This window comes from Gorilla gorilla, chromosome 8, assembly GCF_029281585.2.
Source record: "Gorilla gorilla gorilla isolate KB3781 chromosome 8, NHGRI_mGorGor1-v2.1_pri, whole genome shotgun sequence".
Lineage (NCBI taxonomy): Eukaryota > Metazoa > Chordata > Mammalia > Primates > Hominidae > Gorilla > Gorilla gorilla.
Genome location: NC_073232.2, coordinates 106017146 through 106033255, shown reverse-complemented (window position 1 = coordinate 106033255; position 16110 = coordinate 106017146). Strand labels below are relative to the sequence as shown.

The following is a 16110-nucleotide window of genomic DNA, read 5'->3' as shown; positions in this document are numbered from 1 at the left end:
AATGATTGATTTTCCTATCCCCCTGGGTCCCCCACGTAATTCATTCTCTCCTTCCACGACAAGGAAGGGAAACAGAAGTGCGGGACCCTCTCTGTGTATAATCCACCTCCCTCTCTTCTCCCACCCTCCCTTCTTTGGCAGTAGCACCAGAAGCCTGGAAGGAACTCCCTGCCAGCAGGAGGCGGCCAGCTCTAGCTTCCTGGGGCTTTGAAAAAGGCCTGGCTCAGCCCCGAGGCTGTGACATGGTGGGGGAAATGCTGGACTGAGAACCAGACACCTGGCTTTGAGAACGCAGGTCTGCTGTGAACTTGCTGAATCTATTCTCCTGTCTGTAAAATGGGGATGATAGTAAAGACATTCTGGAATTAAATGAAAATGATAGGCTATGTTACTCGTGTACTTGATGTGAGAGGATGGGCCCTTGGAAAAGAAAATTCATTTAAAGAAGCAATCAAGAGCCCCTGGCCTTGGGGTGGGATAGTTTAGTCCAAGAGAGTAGGAAGACCCTTGGGATGGAGGAAGATGAGGAAAACAGACCCCCGGTTATCTCACTATGGCGAAGGCGGCCATCCTTCAAGCTGGCACGAACGGCCTGGGATATCAGTCCACGTTCCTTTCTCCTCTAGCTTCTTAGGCTGAAAGTATTAAAAGGACTGCTTGAGCAAAGGCGATTTTGATATAACCTCATTCTGCATCAGAGCTGAAAGCATTGCCATTCTACCCTTTCGCTCATGTAGCTGGCCCCATGCTAACTTCAATCCCTTGTTCAGTTCTCTGTAAACTCTTTGCGGGGGACAGTGCCATTCATGTGCATTCTCACATTTGATAACTGTCTGTTTACCCCAGAAGACTGCAAGGTCCACGAGGTTAGAGACCCTGCTAGGGAACCCAGGGCCTGTGTAGCATTGTGCATGTAGTGGGCAACCTGGATGGCTATGCCAGCAACAGCAGAGTGTACAGTCCATTCATGGTCATGCCCAGCCAAATAAACTTACAGTTGCACCTTGCAGTTCTAATAAAGAGATCTAACCTAGTCAAGGAAGTCAGGGGCCAATTCCCTGAAGTAGCAGTGATTGAGCTGAGTTCAGAGGTAAGGAGGAGTTACAGAGAGGGTTGGTGAGAACACTCCAGGTAGAGGGAACAGCATACATAAAGTCTGGCTCATGATCTGCAGAGCAATGGGACACCTCTGTAGAATCAGGCAGGGGAGTGATATTAACTGGTTTGTGTTTCAAAAGGACCAGTAGGTTATTATCACTAAGTCAGTTTTTGTGGGGTTGTAAATACTGTGTGTTGTTTTTTACGGAAGGGAAAAAGAAAAACTCTTCGTTGACAAGAAGTCATGATTTTAAAGTGTATTCTACGAATGCTTCACTGTCAAGGACGCTGTGGAGGAGGGAATGGAGGGCAGTGTTTTTAGAAACTGTGACCTCTGCGCAAGCCTCACTTTAAACAGTAAAAGTGTCACTTAAAAGTTGGCTGCAAGTCGGGTTTTTGTAAATTGAACCCTGCTTCAAGTGCCCAGTGGAAACTTGCTCCGTAAAATAATTATGTGGTAAAAGTTTTATGGAGGATCGTTTTTATTCAAAGTCACCCTCTAAATCAACTGACTTGTAAATGATGTGTTCTGTAACTACAAAATGAAGGCATCGAGAAGATTCAGGGACCTCAAAGATCCTGGATTCGATCCCTGCATATTACAGATGGAGAAACTGAGGTACAGAGAGGACACACAGAGACCACCACTCTGCATGGGGTAAGCCCCATGGCAGAAACTTGGTTACAATGACTAACGTAATCGATCAGGCTAAGTCACTCCCTACGTTTCACTTTCAAATGTTTCAAATCATGAAGACTGCTTGACTAGCTGTTGGCTTTGTGGTATGAAGACACAGCCAAAGAAAGGGTGAGCGGTCTTTTTCTTTTGACTTGGTAAAGCTAGGAAGGCAAATGAATGAGGGGAAGAAATCATATCCATACTATTCACTTTGCAGCTGTATTTATCTGGCAGTTCAGTTTGTCAGTTCAAGGGGGAAAAGGACCATTGGGGAGGGGAGGGGAGGAGAAACTCTAAGGACAAATTACAATGGGCATTCTGAAAAGACAGTAACTTTTATTTTTCTATGGCATTTAAAACCCAGACTTGAATTCTTTATTCAATTAAAAACACCCACTAAGGTCAGGCAAAATTTAACCATGTAATGCAGGATGCTGGCGGCCTTTTTGGGAGGAGAAACCACTTCCTGGCTCCAGAACTGGATCTGAGGAGAGACTCGGGGAGGTGAGGGCAGGTTGCTGCATTGAAGTCTTGAGAGGCCTGAAGAGGAGGCCCCATTGCTGATAATGCTTCCCATCTTACCGCTCCAGGAAGCCCCAGGGAGCACAGAGATGATGTAGGAAGCAGGAGGTGGAAGCTTAGGAGTTTCCACCATCTTGGAGGCCTTCAGATAAGGTGTGGCCACCCACCTGTGGATCACAATAGGGACCCTGGGGAGAGGGGCTTGGAAAGGATTAAAGCAGAGTTGGAAGGAGGCCCAGGGAAGCCAGGAGGCCTAGCTGAGGCAGGCTCAATGCCCAGTCTGAGCTGTAGAGGAGTAGCTGAGCTCTGCACTTTGCCAGCCATATGACCATGGGCCGATTTACCCTTCCTAAGTCACAATTTTCTCCTCTGTAAAACGAGGATAATAATAATATGTATCACATAGAGTTGTTGAGAAAATGAAACATGATAATGTATCTAAAAGTGCTTCTTGTGCAGTCTGATACGTGTGAAAGATTTATTATCATCTTCACCGTCATCACCATCATTCTCATCATGGTTGCAACAGGACTTGAATTCTGAACATGTGACTTCTGGGACCTGGGAAGCAAAGCTCTCAAATAAAAATGAGGTTAGCTGAAGCGTATATTCACTCTGGGAAGCAGGCACTTCTGAGCAGTATGACACACTGTGGCCTTGTCAAGGGTTCCGCCATGAGAAGGAACCAAGTTGCCTCCTGGAAAAAAAAAAAAATCTCACCAGTTTGGGTGAGAGTAGGAGCACACATGCTTGGCCCAAGGACAAGGTCTACAGATGGAGAAGATTAAGGTGGTTGTGAATACAGGATGAAGACTTTTTTCAGCCTACTGCCCTTGAACACGTGTAAGTTAGAAGGGAGTAAGAGGAATCTCTTTTGGGATCCCTGTAACAAAGTGGGACTTCTCTCTAATGTGGTGGGCACCATTGCATGGCATGCAGGTGCTATAAGGAACTATGCACAGTGGTGACACCAGAGGCTGCTGAAGAGGTAAGACAAACAATGCTCCCATCCAGGCCTGGGAGTCAGACTAAAGTCATGGAATTTTTCACCAGCAGCAGCTCAGCCTTGGTGGCCCAGCAGCAGTGACAGGCCTGCAGACATCAAAGGCACTGGGAAAGGATCCCAGCAGGGAAGCAGAGCAGAAGAGAAGGAAAATGAGGGACAAGGAATGATGTTTGGGAGCACATGTACAGTGTTCCCTGGACATCCTCAGAAAGACCGGAAGGGGGTTCTCGTCTGGGGGCTTCTGGTGGTTCTGGAAGAGCTGTTGAAAGCAGAGTGAGAAAGGAACAGCATGTGCCTGGTTATGATCCCAGTTTTCCCCTCAGGCTGGTGTGGCCTAGGAAACACACATTGTACAAGTAAACAAATCACTATTAGGAGGCTTAGAAGATCAAGCTTGGCCTTGCCTCCTTTTACAAACACTCAGACATGCAAACTTGTGTCATTTTAAGCAGCTTTCTCAACAGAGCAGGGTTTGCAAAGCTGCGTGTCAGATATGATAGTGGATCGGGACATCAATATCAATCTAGTGAGTACAAGTAGAATTTGAAAAATAAATAATTTCAAATACAAAATTGGAGCATATTGCACCATTAAGGATAACTATTGCCTTGTGAAGCCTTTGTTTCCATTCTTTGTGTGTGTATGAAGGCACAGCTGTGATATAAATCATGCTTCTTTCAGTTTACAACCAAAAAAAAAAAAAAAAAGAAGAGAAAAGAAAAAGAAAAGGAAAAAAAAACTGCATGAGAGGATGCTAAAGATCCTTTCCCAACCCAGGAGTCCAAAATGGCAGGGAAGTGATCTTGACTCCAATAAATTTCACTTACTGGTTGAAGTTAGCAATTAGACCTGTCGGAATATTGTTTCTGTTCTTCACTGACTGTGTGAACTTAGGAAAGTTGCTTAGCTTCTCTGTGCCTCATTTGCAACAAGGAAGTAAAAATAACAATACTATCTCTGCATTGTTGATATTAGGATTAGTGATGATGTACATGGAGAGAGTGTTGCAAAAAAGGCATTGGACTACTGATAGTTCCACTGGAAATAAGTGGGAAGGGGATTGAGGGCCAATCTTTAAGATTATTTAGCAGTAGTGTGTCATTAGGACTCTTTGGTAGCAAGTGACAGACACTGACTCTGCCAACATAAGTGTAAAAGGACCTTGTTGCCATGGTGATTGAGTGACTCACAGAATCCAAGGAAGGGTTGACCAAGCAGGATTTAGAATGAAGGAACTTGTGAAAGCTTGGGAGTCTATGTGGCAGGAGCTAATGGATGATGCCCTCTGGCAAATTCAGTCCAACCTGTTCTTATCCTTATGTTCCTCCCCAAAAGATGAGTATGGTGGACTGATCTTGGGTCAGGCACCCCTGCCCATTGCCCTGGGAAAGTGGGGCACCTTGACTGGCAATCTCACCAAGAGTGCACATGGTGGGAGAGAGGTGGTTCCACAAAAGCAAGTTGGGTACTGCTGTCAGAGCAGAGAGAACAGGCTGGGCAGGTGAAATCCAGCGATGCTCATTTGGGTAGGAGTGCTGGGCTCTGATAGCTAATATCATTGGCCCTTGCCCCTAACTCAGCCTCATGGTTTGAAAGAGAAATGACCAGAAGACAATTTAGACAAATAGATATGAATACTTTCTCCAAGGACAGCTAAACTCGCGTGTTCTAACTGTGGAATCAGGGGATTTTCACCTTTTATAGTCCATGAGAATAGAACTTGGGCCAAGAAAGGGGTTGAGAAGTAATAATAATGAAAGCTGACTCTTATAAAATGCGTATTATGTGCCAGCTGCCATTCTAAAGCACTTTACCCATATTAACTCACTTAATCCTCATAACAATCCCATGGGCTAGATAGATATTACTATTATTTCCCCTATATTAGCAGAAAAGGAAACAGAGGGTCAGGAGGTTAAGTCATGTGCCCAGGGTCCTGTGGCTAGTGAAACGTGGTGCTGGGATCGAAACCAGGTGTCCTGGCTCTGATGTCCACAGCATTAGCCACTGCTGGACACTGCCTCTCTGATGGGCTGTGTAGAATGAGGGATACCGTGAGCTGCTTCGGAGCAGGTAGCGCCTCACTGGCTGGGCGCTACTATTGTACTACAATTCCCAGCATGCAACTGGGCTGGCTATCATCTTAACCCCTTCTTCACCAAAAGTTCCTCACTGTCTTGGATAAAATCTTTTTTATTGGCAAAATCTGATCTCCCTCATGGATAATTATGCAATTGAGGCATAAATGTAGATATAAGTGGCAGCAGATAGAGGAGAGGGTAAGATTCTAAGTTAAAGTACCCTCCACATTTTTTAGTATTTGAAGGAAGACATTGGAGATTACTATGGGAAAGATTTTTTAACTTAGAAATGTGTACTATGAAAACGTCGATGGGGATGTTTTAAAGCACCCATTCTCAAACTTGGCTACACTTTCGAATCACCTGGGGAATTAAAAAAAAATACTTAAAGTTTGGGTCACATTCCTAGAGGTTCTGATTTAATTGATCTGGGGTATGACTGTTAAAAGCTCCCTATGAGATTCTAAAGAGTTCCCCATGGGTATAAAACAGGAGGCGCAGCTTGTCATGCAGTGGGGGCATATGGGGAAGCATCAGGGCTGGTCAGGGGCCCAAGGGAGCAAGGGGAAAATGCAGACAAGAGCCTTTATTGTGATTTCTGCAGGAATGGTAATGCAAGACAGGGTAAACAGGCTCAGGATTGGCTCCTTTGAATAAGTTCGGTGAGCTTTGGGGCACAGGGACTGTCCCTAGTTGTCTGTTACTGGCCCTGGGGTGATTACAGTAGGTGGATGGTGGCCCCGAGAGACGGCCCAATAAAGGAAGTGATTGGGGGTATGGATGCTGGATCGGTTGGTTTGCATAGGAAAGGTGCGCTCTCCCACGTGAGTCATTTACTGTCTCTCGGAATTGGCTAACCCTGGGAGTGGCAGTCCCTCCAGGGTCAGCACAGCCCCAGGTGTCAAAGCATCAGGATACAGAAAATTTAAAAACATGTTGAATTTATCCTTCCACTCTTCAGCAGAAAGTAGCTGACCGGGCTTAAAGAGAACTGGGAACAGCTTGAAGCCTGGGGAACCATCCCATTAGGAGTGGTGGTCTGCAGGGAAGGAAGCAGGAGGGCTAGTGAAACAAGGAGAATTTCAGCCATGGCTCTAGTTTATCAAGATTCCAAACCTGTCACGGAATGACACCCAGGCGAATGGGAAGAAAGGCGGCAAGTTCTGCCTTTAAAAGCCTCCTTGTAGAGACCTCTGCACTCCCATGTTTACTGCAGCACTATTCGCAATAATCAAGATAAGGAATCAAGTTAGATGTCCAACAACAGATGAATAGATAGAGAAAATGTAGCATATACACACCATGGAATACTATTTAGCCATTAAAAAACAGTGAAATCCTGTCATTCATGGCAACATGGATGTTGGAACTGGAGGACGTTATGTTAACTGAAATAAGCCAAAAACAGAAAGTTAAACACCACATTTTCTCATTCATACATGGAAGCTTAAAAAAGTTGATCTCATAGGAGTAAAAAGTAGAACAGAGGATACTAGAGGCTGGGAAGGGTAGGGGGAGGTGGAGGGCATACAGAAAGTTTTGTTAAAGGATATCAAATTACAACTAGATAGGAGGAATAAGTTCTAGTGTTCTATACCACTGTAGAATGACAATAGTTAACAATAATAGAGTTTCAAATAGCTAGAAAGAGGATATTGAATGTTCCCAACACAAAGAAATGATAAATATCTGAGATGATGGATATGCTGATTACCCTGATGTATCAAAACATCGCTATGTGCCCCATGCATATGTACACTTATTATTTGTCAATTAAAAAATAAATATTTAAGAAAGCCTCCTTGAAGGCAGTACCCACAATTTATTTATCTTTTTATGCCCTTGATTAAATGATCATTACCTAGCAGAAACAGTTAAAATGGTCTTATAAAAGAGAAAAGTTAGTTTAGAGATGTTGGCTGGTACTTTGCTCTTAAAAAATAGAGTTTTTCTTAATTTTTATTACCAAAGTTAAGTATGCTGAATTTATAAATTTCTATACCTGTCTTTAAACTCAGGCAGAACCTGAATTAACCATTGATTGGAGTTTATTGCTTACGTCCCCAAGGGAAGCGCCTCCTCTGGCTCATGCTGGTGGGAGAAAATGAACCAGCCCTGCTTTCTCTCCCTGGTTCAATTCCCAGCAAAGGAAAAACAATGTAATTCATGATGATGATGACAATGACAATGACGACAACAACAATAACCAACCTTTAACACATCCTTATAATGTGCCAGACCCTGCGGTAGGTGCATTAGAATAATTACCTCATTTAATTATTGTAACATAGTTTGGTTAATTTGCCCCCATTTTTCATATGAGCAAACTGAGGCATGGAGAGGCTAGGCAGCTTGCCCAAGAATAAGAGTCTGTGCTGGCTTGAAAGTGAGGCATTCAGACATTAGTGTCACATGCTCTTAATCGCTCCACAGCACCATCTCCTTGGATCGGAGTGATTTCCTGGAGCAAAGGTAATCTGATCTTATTCACACAGGAGTGGGCAATAACTGCCTGAGTACAGAACTCCTATGAGGCGATTGGTGCTGGAACCCTGAGTAGTCTAGTTGCATAACCAGCATAACCCTTGGAAAAGCTGTCGCATAAGGGAAGGCTGCCTCTGGGACTAGAAGAAAGACTATGCCAAGATCTGGTTCTGCAATAGATGAGCTGTTTGACCTTGGGCTCAACGCTTCACATTTAGGCTCTGATTTTCAAAGGAAGTTCTTGGGCTGGGTAATCTCTGGAGATCCTGTCATGTAAGCAGCCCCTGCCAGCACTCATACTGGGGAGTGATTACCGTAAAGACAAGGAAAGTGTTAAGCAGGTTCTTGCACCTCCCAAAGTAAGTAGCAAATAGCTGTTGGGGTGTCCTGAGGAGTTCTGAAAACATTGGGCCTAGTTGCCTCCTGCTTCATCTTGCACCATATGCCTGAAGCTAGTGAATGAATAAACATCACTCGTGGCTATTTCTGGATGCTCAAGAAACTTTGAAAAAAAGAAAAGAATGATTATTTCGTGAGGAGAGTATTATAGAAGACCCAGGGGAAGACAGGGTAGGGAGGAGAGTGAGGATTCTCTTTGTTGTGATCCTAGAATTCCCATTAGGTGGACTGGAAATGCTAGACTTACCATTGTTGGACTGGAAATGCTAACATCCTGAAACTCTTAGGACCTCTGCATGAAGAATTGTCCTGCCCCAAATGCTCTTAGCACCCCCACTGAGAAGGAGTAAAAGAGTTTCTCACAGTGGAAACACTGTGAACTTCTTTATGCATTTTTCTGAACATCAATCAATAATCCATTAACTCGGGGAAGCTGAATGCTCTTCATACAGGAATCCAAAATAAATTGACAGATATCCTCTGGGAAGAACTGTAGAAAGGCTCTGTGGGCTTGAACAAGGCATTTCATTTCCTTGGGCCTCAGTTTCTTTATCTTTATAGCACTAACATTCTATAGCTTCCTAATTTCTCTCCCCAGAAAGGAGAAATAATTTGCAAACACAGAGGCTTAGAAAGAGTTTGTTTTCCAGTTCGGGGCATGCTAGGTACATGTACTGCAGTTAACCAAAATGCACATGGTAAAGTTTAAGCCAAAAGAATGCAGAATCAGGCCGGGCATGGTGGCTTATGCCTGTAATCCCAGCACTTTGGGAGGCTGAGGTAGGCGGATCACAAGGTCAGGAAATCGAGACCATCCTGGCTAACACGGTGAAATCCCATCTCTACTAAAAATACAAAAAATTAGCTGGGCATGGTGGTGGGTGCCTGTAGCTCCAGCTACTCAGGAGGCTGAGGCAGGAAAATGGCGTGAACCCGGGAGGCGGAGGTTGCAGTAAGCTGAGATCGTGCCACTGCACTCCAGCCTGGGCCCGAGAGAGAGACTCCATCTCAAAAAAAAAAAAAAAAAAAAAAGAAGAAAAAAAAGAATGCAGAATAAAATTATCCCAGAATATTTTTAATAAGGTATGATCTGAATGACTTAGCATTTTTTTCTGGAAATATATTTAAATTTTATCAGACCTAAGCACCAAAAATTTAGGCAAGGTCATGGAAGGCCACCCTTTTTACTGGCTAGACTTGAATAGAAATCTACTCAAGAAAAGAAGTTTGTTAGGGAATTAAAAAAAAGGATAATTCCAAGTCATGGGCAAGGTGGAAACAATCTAGCCAGAAAATATATTTGGGGGTGGTACTAAGGAAAAGCAGTGGCTCTAAGAGGTATTGCCCTAGAGTGGGGCATGGTTATTGGAATATAAAGTTGAAAATATGATTACTCTTCTATCTTTCTCTTCTTCTTTATGGCTGAATCACTCCCAAGATAGTTCTTAGCAGGTTTTTATTTATTTATTTATTATTTTTTTATTTTTGAGACAGAGTCTCACTGTGTCACCCAGGCTGGAGTGCAGTGGCATGATTTCAACTCACTGCAACCTCCGCCTCCTGGGTTCAAGCGATTCTCCTGCCTTAGCCTCCCGAGTAGCTAGGACTACAGGCCTCCGCCACCATGCCTGGCTAATATATATATCTTATATATATATATAGTATTTTTAGTAGAGACGGGGTTTCACTATGTTGGCCAGGCTGGTCTGCAGTTACTTTTTTTTTTTTTTTAAATATACTTCTTCATTCTTTCGAGGAAGCTATTAACTGCTTTTGTTTTGTTTTAGTTTTTTGGTTTAAGATTCTGAAGTTAAGAGGAAAATCATGCAACTAATCTGTTCATGCTTTGGAAACTTGAACTTCATGATGTTGGATTTCAGCCTTTTTGCTTTTGTCTTATCCCTTTAGAAGGGATCTGTTTTGTTTTGTTTGGCTTTATACTGTCATTCTGGAAGAACTCAGAGCTTTCCATTGCTGCCCGTGACTTATGGCCTGTGTTACACCCATTGGTTTCTGTAGGAATGATGACCCAAGAAGCTAGGAATTTGACCGCAGAAAATAGCAAAGCAATGAGGAAACTGGTTATGACCATAGGATTAGTGCCCTGAGGGTCCAGGGCAGAAATGGGTGTTAACAGCAGAGAAGCACCAGGCTTCTGCACCAGCCTACTGCTGGCTCACATTCAACACTGCCCCTATTGCTCCCAGCAGTGCAGCAAAGAAGACAAAGGAACCCATGCTTGCTGGGCCCCCTGCAGGCCAGGTGCTTCCCATACATTGTCTCTGTTGATCATTTCACCTGCCGTGTGAGCAAGGCATTATCCCCACTGAAGCTTACAGAGGTTAGACTCGTCCAAGACAATATATTTTGGCTTCAAACTGACTTCTGTCTGTTTCCAAAAATGTTTTTCATGTGACTTATTTTTGATGTATATAAACTTATAGACAGTTCTTGAATTCTTGTCTATGTGAAGCACATATTGTGTGAAGTATTTGCATGGGGCCAGGCGCGGTGGCTCACACTTGTAATCCAGCACTTTGAGAGGCTGAGGTGAGCGGATCACCTGAGGTCAGGAGTTCGAGACCAGCCTGGCCAACATGACAAAACCCTGTCTCTACTGAAAATACAAAAATTAGCCAGGTATGGTGGCAGGCGCCTGTAATCCCAGCTACTCAGGAGGCTGAGGCAGGAGAATCACTTGAACCCGGGAGGCAGAGGCTGCAGTGAGTCGAGATTGCATTACTGCACTCCAGACTGGGGACAGAGAGAGACTCTGTCAAAAAAAAAAAAAAAAGTCTGCATGGTATTGTTTGCTTATATGATGTTTAGAACAAGGAAATGACTGAGGCTGACCATGCTCTGGCTCTGGAGGCTCTCTGGGGATACCTGGAGGAGTCTTTGGGTCACACCAAAACACTAGGATGCAGCCTAATGTGAAGATTACAACTCAAGTCTTGGCTTTGCTATTTAGCAGCGGAGTGACCTTGGGCAAGTTTTCATTGTCTCTCAGCCTCAGTTTCCTCATATATAGCATGGAAATAATACTAGCGTTTCTCTTACAGGATCACTGTGAAAAGAACATGAGATGCCCTTTGCAGGGACATGGATGGAGCTGGAAGCCATTATCTTCAGCAAACTAACACAGGAACAGAAAACCAAATACCGCATGTTCTCACTTATAAGTGGGAGCTGAACCATGAGAACATGGACACAGGGAGGGGAACAACGCACACTGGGGCCTGTGGAGGGCAGGCGGGGGGAGGGAGAGCATCAGGATAAATAGCTAATGCATGCTGGGCTTAATACGTAGGTGATGGATTGATAGGTGCAGCAAACCACCATGGCACACATTTACCTATGGAGCAAACCTGCACCTCCTGCACATGTACCCCAGAACTTAAAATAAAATAAAATTTTAAAAGGACACGAGATAATGTAAGAAAGTAGTTAGCACATAGAAAGCTGTTACTATTCCAGTATGTCTCCTACTACCCACGGTGCCCCTTATATAAGAGCGCCCTCCTGAGGCTGTCAGAATGACTGGGGCGAGGCAGGGAATGAGAGGGGACACCAGGCCTGAGGAGTGAGGAGAACAGACTAGAATGGCTTCCTGACCGAAACTACACCCGCTCAACCCCAGGCCTGTGTAATAGGCACTTCCACTTTAGTGTAAGGGTAAATCCCAGAACCCTGAAGAAACACAGCCCAGAGCTGGCATCCTTTTGGCCATTTCCTGGAGTGGAGCCGGATTTCAGAGGGCTGTCTCAAATGACAGTGTCAGCACTAGGAGCTGATGGTTAAAGCTTTGCAAGAAAACAGCATCCAGCATTTTCTTTTGCTACTCTCATGGACCAACATGAAAGTGAGTAATGATGGACACAGGCTTTGCTTAAGTGGTGAGTCTATCATCCAACCTTTGACTATAATTATGTTGCTCAGATTAGAGCTAAGTAAACACTAGATTTGTTTTTTTTTTTTTTTTTTTACTACGAGCAAATGAATCTTATTTCTTACTCAGCATAGTTGTCCCAGTTTGTTTATTCAACAAACGTTTAAGCATGTTCTCCATGCGTGGTGCTTGTGGCACTGGGCATTCAGTAGAAAGCTAGAGGCCAGGCGTGGTGGCTCACGCCTATAATCTCAGCATTTTGGGAGGCCGAGGCAGGTGGATCGATCACCTGAAGTCGGAGTTCAAGACCAGCCTGGCCGATATCGTAAAACCCCGTCTCTACTAAAAATACAAAAATTAGCTGGGCATGGTGGCACATGCTTGCAATCCCAGCTACTTGAGAGGCTGAGGCAGGAGAATCCCTTAAACCCGGGAGGCCCAGGTTGCAGTGAGCTGAGATCGCGCCATTGCACTCCAGCCTGGGCAACAAGAGCAAGACTGTCTCAAAACAAAACAAACAAAACAAAACAAAACAAAACAATAAAAAAGAAAGCTAGACCCACAGAGTTCCTGCCTTCTAGTGGAGGAGATGAGCAATTAAACAAGAGAAAACAAGTGCGGTGAGGGTGATGTGCAGGCTGGCGGAGCAGCAACAACAGCACAGAATCCTGACTACGGTTTGAACTAAACCCAAAGGGCCCCGATTCTGCCTTGATCTCTCCAGAAAGCCTCCCAGGGCCCTGACTTCCCTGTGCATGTCAGGTGACCATGGCGGTGGGCAGCTTCCCACCTCAGCCTCTTCCCTCAGTGAGATCTGGGAAACCTCCTCCCTCCTTTGCCTCTGAATTCTCACAAAGATGACCAAGGGTTTTGAGGCATAGTTTTTAGGAAAAAAACAGGGAACAAGGAGAATAATAATAAAGAAGAAAAAAAGTACAAGAAGTAAAAGGTATCTTGCCTTACTGGGCCTTGGTTAGGTGTTGAACATTGTGCTAAGAATCTTTCGATGTATATTACACTGTGTCGTTCATTTCTCTGAGGTTGATATTGTTGATATGTCCATTTTTCCAGATAAGGAAACTGAGGGTAAAGAGGAGAAAGAAATAGGTCATAAACTTAACCAAAGGCAGAGCTATTATTTGAACCCAAGAAAATGTGAAAGTTAATTGATCATTTCTTAAGGGCAATTTTATTTTATTTGTTTTTTGCAGGGGCAGTAGAGGGAGACGTTGTTGTTCCCAGAAAGGGGCCTTTAGGGAGAATAAAGAAAGGAATCCTTGATAGGAGTGCTAAATCCTCCAGTACCTGGTAGTGCTGGCCACAGGAGGAGCTCAATAACTATTGAATAAGGCAGTGAGGGAGGGCATGAGGAAGGGAGTGAGGGGATGAGTGAGGCCCCTCCCAGCCTACCAGGACCTGTATGGCTTTTCTCTCATGAATCCCAGTCACAAGCCAGCTGCCTGCATCCTCTTTTCTTCCATCTTGCAGCTGCCAGGCGTTTAGGGTAGCTTGGTGGTTGGTTTCCACCACTCTCCTCAGTCCCTGAAATCCTCATTCTTACAACACTCGCTGTACCTGGGACTTGGTCTCCATGGCTGCTCCAGATGTTACTGCCCTGGAAGTCAATCCCACAGTACCATTTTATTTTAAGGGTCAGAGGGCTATAGTAGTTCAAGACCCCGGTGGATGCCTGAAACCATGGATAATACTGAACCCTATTTAATTGTGCTTGTATGGGTATTGATGATATAATATTGCAAAATTACTACAGACATTATAATTACATTAAAAATAATACTAAGTTGAAGAATAATTCCATGACAGTAAATCAGTCTAAAATAAATTAAAATAGAAAACTCCAAATTAATGGCAGCAAGTATATTTAAAAATAAGAATATGAGTAAAAAGACAAGACCTGACAAAGGAGAGTTTCAACACTACTGTTTATATATATATTATACTAAGTTTTGATTTTTTGTTCGTTTGTTTTTGAGACAGGGTCTTGCTATGTTGCCCAGGCTGGAGTGCAGTAGCTATTCACAGGCATGATGGTAGCTGATTGCAGCCTCAAACTCCTAGGCTCAAGGGATCCTCCCGCCTCAGCCTCCTGAGTAGCTGGGACCAGGGCAGCATACTCTTTTTGATCTGATAACTGAGACGGCTACTAAGTGACTAACGGATTGGTAGCGTATACATCGTGGATACACTGGATAAAAGGATTATTCACATCTGAGGATGGAGTGGGAGGGTGCAAGATTTCATCATGCTACTCAGAATGGTGCTCAATTTAAAACTTACAAATTATTTATTTTTTAGAACTTTCAATTTAATATTTTTGGACCTCAGTTCACCGAGGGTAACTGAAACTTCAAAAAGTGAAACTGCAGATAAGAGGGAACTGCTGTATGACAAACAGTAAATATGAGGAAGTTGTAGAGGTTATGAAACCTTCCCAACCACTCTACGAATGACCTACTTTTAGCTCTGGCTATCATATAGTCTCCCCAGAGTCAGACGACAGTCTTGCCACTTGCCACCCGGGTAGTGGTGATCTTTAGCAGGTTACTTAATCTCCCTAACCATGTCTGTAAAATGGTTCCCGTCTCCTCAGGTTGGAGTGAGCATTAAAGATGGTTCTGTATTTGAAATCTCTTAGTACAAAGAAAATGCTAAATAAATGTTGTCAAGGACTGAATTTTGTCCCCCCCAAAATTCATGTTGAAGCCCTAACCTCCAATGTGACTATATTTGGCGATAGTGCCTTTAGAAAGTAATTAAGGTCAAATGAGGTAAAAAAGGGTGGAGCCCTAATGCAGTAGGATTTCTGTCCTTAGGAAAAAGGGGGCCCGGCGAGGTGGCTCACACCTGTAATCCCAGCACTTTGGGATGCCAAGGCAAGCAGATGGCTTGAGCTCATGAGTTTGAGGCCAGTTGGGCAACATAGTGAAACCCCATCTCTATAAAAAATACAAAAATTAGCCTGGCATGGTGGTGTGCACCTGTAGTCCAGCTACTTGGGAGGCTGAGGTGGCTGGATGGCTTGAGCCTGGGGGTGGCAGAGATTGCAGTGAGCCGAGATGTGCCTCTGCACTGCAGCCTGGGCAACAGAGCCAGACCTTGTCTAAAAAAAATAAAAAATAAATAAAAAAAGAAGAAAGAAAAGAAAAGAAAAATGAAAGAGACACCAGAGGCGCACATGCGCAGAGGGGAAAGGCCATGTGGGGACAAAGAGAGAGAGTGACTGTCTGCAAGAGACCTCAGGAAAAACCAACCCTGCCAACATGTTGATCCTGGACTTCCAGTCTCCAGAACAGTGAGAAAATATATTTCTGTTGTTTATGCCACCCAGTCTGTGGTATTTCGTTATGGCGAACTGAGCAGACTAATACGCATGTTCAGTCTACTTCCTTTGCTTTCGTTGTTGTTTGAACACATTTGCCAGGCAAAGTGTCAGAGCCCCTGTATTAGAAAGTGGTCAGTGTGTGGGCTGGTAAGAAGAATTTACCAAAAACAATATAGATTTGAAAAAGGAAAGTTTTAGAAAGAAAGAACGCTGCAAAAGGGTGCAGCAGGGCACCTCAGTGACAGAGGACTGAGCACACTGTGGTGGATTTTCCTTAGGAGCATTTATGGACCTTAAGGCAGGAGCTTAAGGGTAATTTTGACCATATTAGCCAGGTAGGTCATGATACATGATTACATCTGTAGACATTTTGGTGCCTTACTGTCAGCAAGGGTTGCACAATGAGTTTTGACATGCATGCATTCTGGAGGTGTATAGAAATTCTAGTTATGACATTTTTGAAAGAGATCTAGATGCTGACTTTAGATACTAGGGAAGTTTAATTACTTCTAAATTCCTCAGATAAGGAGTTTTTGTCTCTGGAGACTGCTCGATGGTCACCAGGTGATTTTCCTCTCCTCATTTGCTCCCTGACAAATATCTTGGTCA

The 16110-nt window shown here is 43.9% G+C and overlaps 1 long non-coding RNA gene across 1 annotated transcript in view; it reads left to right on the top strand.

The window, feature by feature from the left end:
- Nucleotides 1-16110, top strand: part of LOC129524953 (uncharacterized) — a 48129-nt gene that overhangs the window by 278 nt on the left and 31741 nt on the right. The window contains exons 2-3 of the long non-coding RNA XR_008668943.2: nucleotides 7455-7632; nucleotides 11332-12131. This is a non-coding gene — a long non-coding RNA (uncharacterized lncRNA). The remainder of the gene's footprint in view (nucleotides 1-7454; nucleotides 7633-11331; nucleotides 12132-16110) is intronic.